The sequence below is a fragment of the Mugil cephalus genome, chromosome 22 (assembly GCF_022458985.1).
Source record: "Mugil cephalus isolate CIBA_MC_2020 chromosome 22, CIBA_Mcephalus_1.1, whole genome shotgun sequence".
NCBI classification, from domain to species: Eukaryota; Metazoa; Chordata; class Actinopteri; order Mugiliformes; family Mugilidae; genus Mugil; species Mugil cephalus.
Window position 1 is genome coordinate 15,013,707 of NC_061791.1, and position 11,487 is coordinate 15,025,193.

At 37.6% G+C, this 11,487-nt stretch overlaps 1 long non-coding RNA gene across 1 annotated transcript; it reads left to right on the forward strand.

The window, feature by feature from the left end:
- Positions 1-9,584: 9,584 nt before the first annotated feature.
- LOC124999771 lies at positions 9,585-10,173 on the forward strand. Its single transcript, XR_007111225.1, has 3 exons — positions 9,585-9,649; positions 9,836-9,935; positions 10,131-10,173. It is a non-coding gene; the product is annotated as an uncharacterized LOC124999771 (long non-coding RNA).
- Positions 10,174-11,487: the final 1,314 nt, after the last annotated feature.

Below are 11,487 nucleotides of genomic sequence, written 5' to 3' on the forward strand. Positions count from 1 at the left end.
TGAAAAATAGCCCAAACAATCCCTTTGGGCCTGCTCCACAAAAATACCTACTATCCAGACCCCGTGTTTACCCCTTTTCATCTTGAGGGCAAAATGGGTTTTTACATTTTCTAAGGGACAACTTTTTAAAAAAAAAATTTTTTTAAAATATATTTTTTTTTAAAAAATGACAAACATCAACATTTGTCATTTCAAATTTCAAAAAAAAGGGGAATAAACAGAATGACGCACGAGCTGTTTGTGTGGGGGATTTAAGACAGAAAGAAATACCCTTGCATCATAGAAAGAAAAAAAACTGCAACCAACTGACTTTTTCACCTGTGACATCAAACAATCCACTTTACATTTCACCATAGAAGTAAAACTTTCCTCAAACTAAAAATACTGGGTCAACTTTCAAAAAGAAAATGTACTTTAACTATTGAGAACAAGTAAAAAGATATTTGACGAGGGCTTTTGAGACTTTCCACCCTTTTTTTCCTTTTCAAAAGCATTTTCATTCTTGTTTTCTAGATAAATTGGGGGTAAAAGTTGCTAATAATCTGCCCCTTAGGCATCAGGTCCTTTGATATGCTTTGATGCTGATCCTTGTTCATAGGGGGTAAGTGATTTTGATCCATCAAAAGTTTATTCCAAGTCTAACTTTGCATCTTCTGTTAGTGTTTTATCTTTGCGGCAAAAGGGGCTCACCGCTCAATAACGAGCCCCTACCACAGGCCTACTCTCCTCCGTCTCCGGAAAAATTCAGGCCATTGACCTTTCTGTATACAGACATACAGGGGTTACATATGAAGTCACGTTTTTTTGTGGGAAAATTAAAAATTATGAGACCATTTAAATATTTTACCTTACTTTTTATAAGTTTGACTTATTTTTATATAATTTTTTTTTCTTTTACCAAGTGTTACTTCTATATGCTTTTTTTAAAGCCTAAACTGAAATAAAAACTTATCCAATACTATCTTTAATTTTAAATACTTTTAATTGGTATTTAGTATTGACAGTGTCATTTATTCCTTGGTTTTCTCTGTTAATAATTTTTATCTACTATGACCTCTTGTTGAATATCTTTCATTGGGGTATGCCCCCCGACCATTTGGCCCCCTAAAAGCCAGGTGCAGAAGTGCACTTTTTAGTGACTTATTTTATACATTTTTTAAACCATATAAAAAATTTTTATTTAAATACAACAAAGGGGATTACGCAAAAAATAATAGCTTTCAAGTTTATCAGTTTATGAAGGTTTTTCAGCTTTGGTTTTACAAAACAAACTCGGGTTTTTTTAAAAATTATACTACACTGAACTAACTAAAATTAACCAGAAGGGGATGTTTAAAAAAAGAAAATTTTCTTTATGGCTGTCAACAAAATAAACAACAAGGGCAAATCTGACACTAAAAATCAACAAAGTTGGTAACCCTACAATCTCGAAAACTACCTGCCAAGCCCTACTTTAAACACTTTTCCCAGTTTACCCAAGCCTGTGCGTTTTGAAAACTTAATAACCCTGACTCATTGATTTAATTTACTGCTATTTGAAAAACAATTAATCAAAAATGATCAAACTTAAAATCATTAAAATTTCAATACTATCCAAAATTTGGTCAAACACCTACCTTTAAAATTTAAACTTGAACTTTTTCAAAAACACTTTTCTGGGCATTGCCTTATTGTATGCTTTCAGTTGAAATAAAACCGAAGAAACATTAAAAAATTTCGAAACGTGTCTCGAGAAAACAAAAAATAAGAACTGCTCCCTGCCTCAATTTAAAAATCGGGTGATTACCCCTCTGCTAACACCTGCTTCCATTGTTAATTAACGAAAACACAAAGAAGGAACAAACTCAGCAAGAAAATAACTAATAGAAAAAAAGAAACAAAAAACGAATCAGCATACTTTATCCACAGAAAACGCAGGAATTAAAGAAACACAATAAGTAACCGTTAGAGTGATTATACTCGCCGGGCTTTAAAAATTTACGGAAGTCACACATTTTTATCATTGTTTCAATTTTTTTTGAAAATTTTTTGTTTGGGAAAAAAATGTTCTATAAACTGAAATTTTTACAATAGAAAAAACCTACGCACAACTATAGGATACCAACATATTTTTTCCACTTTTAATAAAAAACTCTTACTTTGTCAGTCAAAAAACCCCAAAACAATTCACGACAAAATTTTTCATTTCAGGGGGACAAAAGAGTTTTCTTTTGGGTTTGTTCTCAAACCCCGTGGGTACTTTTACTGGTAAACGTCGAATAAGACAGTTTTTCTGACCTTTTTTGAAATGTAATGATACCCAAAAAAAAAGGGCAATGCCATTTACACTCTAAATTTGCAAAATTGAAGACGTTTACACAATATTTTCTCTTTTGGGGGGTATTTTGAGAAAAAAAGCATCTTGTGTCGAGTAAATGAAATATGGGCTGCTAAAAAAAACCAAAAAAAACTCGTACAGTGGCTGAACTTCACTGTCATCATGTCTAAAACTATAAATTTTTTTTGGGCGTAGTCGTTCAAAAATATTTTTATAAAAAAGGGAAAAAACTTTCCAAACGACACCCGATTTTGCCATCGCATCATTTTCTGAACACGCCCAATGGGGTGGGGGACAGATGGGGGAATTTGCATAAAGTTTGGGGATTCCAGCGACCATGTACCTCCCTATTCAACACTTATCCTGGGGAAAACTGTGTGGGTCATTTATAAATGAAAAAAAACCGCATATTTTGCCCACAAATAAACTGACTTTTTTTAGGAAAAATCGTCCCCCTTTTTGCGGGCGGGCCTAAGAGACAAACCCCCAAAAAATTCGTTTTAGCTTTTATCTTTACTTTAAACTTATTTTGAATCGTTAAACTTCACATCAAAAAGTTGGGCTTTATGTGGACTTTTTTTTTTTTTATATACTAATTGACCCTGAGGGGGAAATTCTGTCCCGCTGTTTGACCCCTTCCTTTTTCACACAGTAATGTTACATTTGGGGCAGTGGGCACAGTCCCCGTGGGGCCCCGGGGGGCTTTTTGGGGTTTAGGTGCTTGCTCAGGGGAAAAAATGGGGCCCAAGTGAAAATATGATCTGCTTTTCAAATAATCAAATTTTTTAGAATGTCTGTGGGTTTTGTTTTTTAGTTTATTTTTTCCCCCCGCTTCTCTATTCAGTGTCCGCTGCGCTTTTACGCCGGCCTAGAAAACCCGTGATCAAGATCAGACGCTTGAAAAGCTTTTATTTTTAGGGGATCCACCAGAGCGCACCCTTCCTTGAAAATGATCGGGCTCGGTCTGCTTGTATTCCCCGGGAGAACATGGGCGGGGTCTGGGGGAGGATGGAGGAGGGTTTTGCCTTCGATGGAGACATTCGCCACTTTTTAGTGGGCCCACAACACGGGTTTTTTTTTCGTACAGAGGAAAGCGTACCAGCGACCACACCCACTCGACCACAATCCCGAAAATCTTTATCCGGGGAAAAATCTAAGGATGATAATTGGGCCGGCTCGAAAACTTTTTACTCAACTTTTTAGCATCAACTTATATTACCATTGTTGAGTGTTTACATCAGTCCTGACCAGTTTAGACAAAGATAAGGATCCAACTCTACTATGTGGATAGCACAAAAAAAACCCCGGTAAAGAATGTTTTAATGGGGGAAATTTGATGTTGTCTCACCTTTCACAGTATTTCCCTTTTCTGGGCAATCTGCAAGTAAAGGGCATCACTTATTGTTTGGTTCCTACAAAGTCACTAAATAGAAAAACCCATACTGGGCCGTGTTAAATACCTCATAAACACAGAGCTCTGTCTTCAGGGGTCTAAATACCATTTAGATCCAACCCTGATTCTCTAGTTCTTTTCTCAGCCTAAAACTCTTAAACCAGAGGCAGTTCTTTCAGGGAGCCCTACATGACCTCTGGCGGCAGTGAGGGAGAAACATGAGGTTTTGTCTTTGCTGAGATGGACACTCATTTGGGGGGGTATAAAGACTGATGTGCACCTATTATTGGGGGGAAATATGATTTGATTTGACATCTTTTTTCTTTGCACCGTAATGATTAGACTGAAGATGGGGAGTCTCAACCAGTCACAGTTCAAAGACTTCAATGGTCTCTTTCCCCCCAGGTTTTTACATCCCGTTATCACTTTCCCTACAACCACGGAATTTTTTTAGATGTTGTAGGTGGAAAAAACTCGCTTTTTTAGTCCCTGGCGATCTGATAGTGTTACATCAAGTGTCATTTTTGGGGCTTTACCCTCAGAATTTTCTACTTTTTCCCCTAAAAATTTTCAAAAAAATTAATTCCATAAAAGTCCTAAAATATAGAGCATGAACTCAACCATTTTAAACAGAAAAAATTTTAAAATTTATAGTTTTTAAAAATTTGTCAATCTGCAAGTTTCAAAATAGTAACCGTTTTTATATCGCCGGACCCCTTGTGCATAAAAAAACTCCACTTAAAGTTTCCGGGAACTGGGGGAATCTTTAAACCTTTTCCTCAGTTCTTAGATGTTTGGGTTCCCCCGTTAATTTTTTTGCTTCAGCTCCCAGCACTTTGACTTGGGCAATCCAAAAATTTAAAAAATTTCTTCTTTAACCAATTTTTTTTTTTTTTTTTTCTTTTTTTTTTCAAATGTTAGATAGATAATAAGAAGATCGATACTTTTTAACCGTTTAATGCCAGGTTTTTTGAGGCATCACAAATGTTTGTGAAAAAAAACACACGAAAAATTTAAAATTTTTTTAATAATATAAATTAAAAATGGATTTCTTGGGGGGGGTTTCACGGCCTTGGATATTTAATTATTGTATAACATTTACTTTCACTTTTTAGAGAGACTCATTTCATTTAATGGAAAAACTTTAAACAGAGCAACTCCGACAAGTCATTTTTTGAAAAAAAAAACACAAAGTTTATATTTTTGTTCACTTTGTTTTACGGGTTCTCTTTTTCTGCTGTCAGGACTTTTGGGGAAAACAGCTGAATTTTAAGAATTTTTTTCAGGGAGAATGTTGAATGTTTCGAGGGACACAAAATTTTTTCCACGCCACTGTATATATTTCTCTCTTTTATTTTTTTTCATTTGATCAAGCTTGCAGGGAGTAACCCCAAAATACATTTGTTGTCACTTTCTGTGGACAGGAACTATCACCCTGCTGCCCATGGGGCTCTACAGGGGCCCAATGACGACCGCCAAATGTTTCCCAAAAAACAAAATGATCCAGTGGGGTCAGAAAAATTACGCACTTCATTTACTTTAAATTCACATCAAAAGGAGGAGTTGTAGATGTTAGCTGTCATGAAACAACCCGTTCATTAATTTTCAACAATTTTCCCCCAACCATTGACAAATCTTGTTTCACGTGTCGAGGTCGAACCGAAGTTCAAATTATTTTTTTTCTAAAAGGCCGGAGTCACGTAAAAAAACTTGGAAGAAAAACCTTTTTAAGCGTCTGAAGCTAACCAACTGCCCGACATCATGGACCTCCAATTCTGTCTTGTAAGCTTGTTCCTATTTTCGGTTTTTAAAAAACACGGATTAAACTTTTTGGGCAACAAGGGATAATTTCCATTTTGTCCTCAAAACTCTTTTTCTTTTTGTATACAACCCACAACGCCCCCTTGGGGGTTTGGGCCCAAAAGGACCCTATTAAAAGGGCAATTTCCAAATTTCAAAAGGACACAGGTTTTTGTTTAAACAGGGGAATAGGGGAAAGGAGTTCAATTTTCACATAAAAAACTTTATTTTTTGCACTCTAAAAAAAACAAGGCAGGGACAAAATGAAAATAATAAAAAAAAAGGAGCCAACGAAAAAAGGGGTACAGTGGGGGTTTCCGGGTGGAGGGGGAAAACCAAACAAAGGGGAGTGACGTCCACAATAAAAAAAGAAAAGGGGGGACCCCACCACCAAACCAAAAAAAACGTGAGGGCGCAACAAAATAAGCAGGGACCACCACACACACACACGCAGGGGACCAACACCACCCGGGGAAGAACCACCACCACCGTCCACCTCCAGCTCTAGGGAAAATAAAGCACAGTTAACAGGGCTCACAATTAAAGGAAAACAAACAATATCCCACAATATAAACGAATTAAAGAATAATCAATTAATACACTAAGGAATAATACAATTAGATTAATCAAAAATCAAACAAATTAACAAACAGATTAAAAAGTCTCTGGCCAGAGATATCTACTCAACAGTAATCGTAACTAATCCATTTCTGACAAGTAACTGAGGGCTGAAATTAAGAAGTTTTCCCCCCCAAATAGAACGTAAATAATTACAATAAACTCCCAAAATGACACCTTACTCAAGCAAAGCAAACCACTTAACCAAAAAATAAATAACCACAATAAACTTTACTATTAATCAGAAAAAGAAACAAAATATAAATAAATGAATAAACAAAATTACACCACACCTTGAGAATTACATTTAAAACGCACACACACGCAAACACTCACGCACACACGCAATCTAAACTAGGGGCTGAGGGTCCGGACTGGGCTCGTAATGTCCGGCACAAGCGGTAGCCACACACCAACGAACGCGCACCGCCACACGTGCAATAGCAGCAGAAAACCCGGGCCAGCAGCGCGAAGCAGGTCGACCCAAAACGGCCGCCAAGAACCCAAAGTCAGGAGCAGCGAATTAACAGGAGCAGCGAAGTAGCAGTAGCAAGGTAGCAGTAGCGAAGTGGCGAGGCAGCCGTGGCTAATCAGCCAGAATTATTCAGTACCAGTCTTACTCTGCTTGGCGTCCAAACTACCGGCCTTTTATCCGGTCGGTTTCGGTCTCTACCAAAAAAGGGAGAGGGGTGAAGAGGGTCGACGTAGCGGCGGGGGACAGCCACCACAACACCAACAACCAGCACTGTTAGAGGGAGAGGAGTGGAAAGGAGGAGGCTCAACACCTGGCCAAGACAATTAGCAGCAGCAGCACACCGCAACTCACCTAAACGCCAGTGATAGCGACCCCAGTGCCCTGCCAGGACCGCGTCAAGGATGCCGGATCTATCGGAAAGGTTATGTTTGAATTAACTGACACTAACAAGTGTGCACTTTTACCGGCATGCTAATGCGTGCCTACCTGTCCGATGCGGTGAGCAGCGGGGACAACCTGGAAGTGGGCGGGCCAACGAGGCAGGAAGCGAGAGGACAGGGGGGAGAAACCTCTCCTACTTTTATCCTCTCTGTGTGACTAATGATTGGCCAGAGAGGGCAGGGTGAACCGGAAGTATTCAAGACAGTGGTGCCTCATACCACTACATATATATATCATAGAAATAATGAAAGGTTAAAATCAGTTCCCTTCTTCTTGATAAAAGTCTAAAAAACTTCATCAGTTGACCATAGTCAGTGTTTTGTCATCATTAAAGATTTTTGATTGTAAACTATATATTATTATATACTAATGTAATTTTATGTGTCTTAGATCCATATATTAGTTTTTTATGGTCCTGACTACCAACATCAGTATGTGTTTGTTTGTTCTTCAGGTGTCAGCAGTGTATCAAGGCTGGATGTGGATGGAACATAAACAGATGTTCATGGTCTAATGAAGGAGTGGATAATGTAATAATGACTATTGTTATCTCCTTATCTGATGTGTAAAAATGCTCCATCAATCCAATATTATTAAGTTGTTTTGACACAAGTTATCATGTTGTATGAGAGAGTGAGACTTCATGAAGAAGACAAATGCTCATTAAACGTGAAATCATTCTGTCTCTAGATAATCACAAACTAAACAAGCACAAAATACACATGAACTAGTTTTTCATCTAAGCCAACATTAGCCACAATAAAACCTGAACCCACTCTGATAGTAACTTTACAGCTCTGAATCTATTCTCCCACTTACTCCTGCAGGACAGTGTTTGTCAGAAGTTGGAGCCTGGGATGAACTTTTCTGTGAGTCTGAACCTCCACTGTTACACACATTGTTCCTCCATTCAGTAAATGTTATAACATCAGTAGGGTGATGTTTTAAAGCTGATGTTTGTGTGTTTTATTTCTGTTAGAAGCCAGAAATCTCCTCCATCTCTCCCAGTGTTGTGTCTTTCTACGGTAGAAACCATGCCTTGTTGTCAGGTCAGAACCTCATTAATGTGACCAGAGTGAGGATCCAGACAGACCTGGACTGTACTCCACAAGAGTGAGTCACTTTACAGACAACTAAGATTATGGCCACACTAGAAACTCATGTTTTCTCCACATCATTGTTATTGTGATGACGGTGAGTGTTGATGTGTTTCTCTCTCAGATCTCCTGTATGGAACAAGACTGGTGTGAGTCTGACGTTCCACATTCCCACTACAGAATAGAAAGGTTTTGTCAAAGCATGCGTTCTACTGCCAGATGGCAGTTGCCACGGCAGCGCTAAAATCACCTATCGATCAACACCATCCTGCACTGACATTGTACCAAGCAGCACCTGGGCCAGGTGGGTTTGATTAGTTCATTTAATAGCGTTAACAAGATGCACAGTAGTAGGCCCTCCAAAAGAACCAGGGATAAATCCCCTCTCTCCGATTGACTATTGTTCCATGTCCTGCAGTGGGAAGAGGAAGGTCACAGTCATGGGGTCCCACTTGGAGTTTGTGGAAGGAATCACACACAGCTACAGACAGACGGAAGTCCAACTTCCCACAACCAGCAGCAGTCAGGTGGGTCTCTAGACACGATGTCCCTTTGTTACGTCACATTATATCATATGATATGATATCTGGCTCCATCACAGTACATCGTACTTAATTGTAAATTAAACTTCAAATGTATTTTAAAATAAAATAAAAACATTTTGCAGGTAATTTTTTCAATTTTTAAATCCACATTTAGCTTTATAATATCTTTGAAACTTCTTTAAACCTAAATGCAGTTCCTGCAGTGGATTGTCTGTCCTGGTTGGGCATCAAAGGAACTTCCCTTAGTTTCTTTTATTCTTACCCTTTTAAAAGAACTTTCTTTACGACTTCCAGACTTCACACTACTTTTGGTGTACCACAAGGTTCAATTTTAGGTCCAATTTTATTCTCCATCAAAGTGCTTCTACTTGGCCAAATCATGCCGATGAGAAGTAGACATTTTTTCCGTTGATTGGGTGACTCCACTGCTTTTTACTTTTCTTAACTTTAATCTGCTTTAGTCATCATCACCATGTCATGCAAGCTAAACACAGATTCAATGATATGTAACAGACGTAAATTCCCCACAGAAACTCTCCTACGACACACCTGCAGCTTTAAACCCTCAGACGACTTCTAGCAGCGCTGTGTATTTGAAAGTAGCCAATCAATCCTTGGCCTGCTCCACAAAAATAACCTACTATCCAGACCCTGTGTTCACTACCTTCACATCTGTGAGGACAAAGGATGGGTTTCACATTTTTCTACAGGTACAACTTTTTTTAAAAACACTTTTAATATCTTTTTTTTTAACAGATGAGCAAACATCAAGCATTTGTAATTTCATCATTTCAGAAAAAGGCAGATAAACTAGAGATGCCAGCAGCAGAGCTGTTAGTGTGGGGTATTGAAGACGGAAAGAAATACCCTTGCATCATGGAAGAGAAAGAAGCTGACAACCAGACTGACTTTTTCACCTGTCAGATACAAAGCACATCCAGCTTTACGTTTCAGCACATAGAGGTAAAACTTTCCTCTAAACTAGAAAATACTGGGTCAGACTTGAGTTAGTTTAGTTTTACTTTCAAATAGAGAAATTTACTTCAAACTATTGATGAACACAGTTAATAGATATTTGACTGAGGGCTCTTTTGAGACTTTCCAATCCTTTATTTCCTTTACAATAGCAGTGTCATTCTTGTTTTCTAGATAAACTATGGTGGCCAGACAGTGCTGCTAGGTCCTCTGCCTTTAGTTCATCAGGTCCTTCTGATAGTGCGTTTGATGCTGATACCTTGTGTCATAGGTGGTAAGTGATTTTGATCCATCAGCAGTTTATGTCAAAGCCTAAACTTGTACGTTGCATTATGTTTAGTCATTGTTTTCTGCTATTTTCTATAAAGATCTTGGAGAATAAATACTGATTTAGATTTTTTCCTGTTCCACTAATAGAGGAAATTGTATTTTTCTGCTTGGTTTCAATCAGTAACTCTTCATCTTTCAGTGTTAGTGTTTATCTGTTGCTGGCAAAGGAGACGCACCGCTGAGATGAACGAGCTCTGACCACAGATGCCTAGCTCTCCGGCCGTTCTCACAGGGAACAAGTTCAGGCCATTGAAGCTTTCTGATACTACAGGCTATACAGGTAGTACATATGAAGTCATTGTATTTTAGGTGGAATATTAAGAGACCATTCGATGTAGTTATTACGCTGTGCTTTGTTTAAGTTTTGCCTTATTTTTTATATAATTGTTATGTTCTTTTTACCAAGTGTGTACTTCTATATGCTTTTTAATGCCCAAACTGAAATAAATGCTTATCCTATTACTATCTTGTAATTATTAAATACTTTTAATTGAGTATTGAGTATTGACAGTGTGATTTATTTCTTGGTTTTCTCTGAGTATATATATATTTTATTCTACTGATGACCTCTTGTTTATGATATATTTACATTGGGATTAGTGACCACCTGACCAGTTTGGCCTCTAATGCTATGGTGCAGAAGTGCAGCTCTTTTAGTGACTGTATTTTATGCGTTTTATGAACCATACATGAATAATGTTATTTAAACACAACAAAGGATGATTTGACTGCAATCTAATAAAAATATCTGATCTAGCTAAGTGATGCTTACGAGTTGATCAGTTTGATGAAGGTTGTTCAGGTGCTTTTACAATATTAAGCTCTGGTTGTCTTAACTTATACTGATACCTAAGCTTAAGTTAACCAGATAGGTGATGTATGAAAACAAGAATTTTACTTCATGGCTGTCAACTACATAAAGAAACAAGGACAAGTCTGACAGCTAAAAATCAACAGAAGTGTGGTAACCTCTACAGATACTCAAATAAACTACCTGCCAAGCCGTCTACTTTAAACACTGTGTCCCAGTCTACCCTGAAGACCTGGTGCTGTTTTGAAGAAGATATATAACAGCTGATTTAATTTAGCTGCTATTTGAAAAACAATTAATCAAACATGGTCAAACATTAAAATCATTAAAATTATTAAATACTAGTCTTAATTATTGTTGTCAAACATCTTCAGTTTCAATGTAATGCTATACTTCCGTGGGCATTATCGCTTATTGTATGCTACAATCTAGAAATAAAACGGAAAAAATATTAAAAACTACAAAAACGTGCCTGCGAGAAATCTAGAAATAAGAACTGCGTCACACTCTCAAGTTGAACATGGCGGCTGATTAGCCCTCTGCTAACACCTGCTGCTCATTTGTTAATTAACATAAAACTGCAAAGAAGCGAATCAGACTACAGCAAGAAAATAACTACATGAGAAAAACAAGAAGAAAAAAATCTGAAACATGCATACTTTATCCAGAGGAACACTGCAGGAAT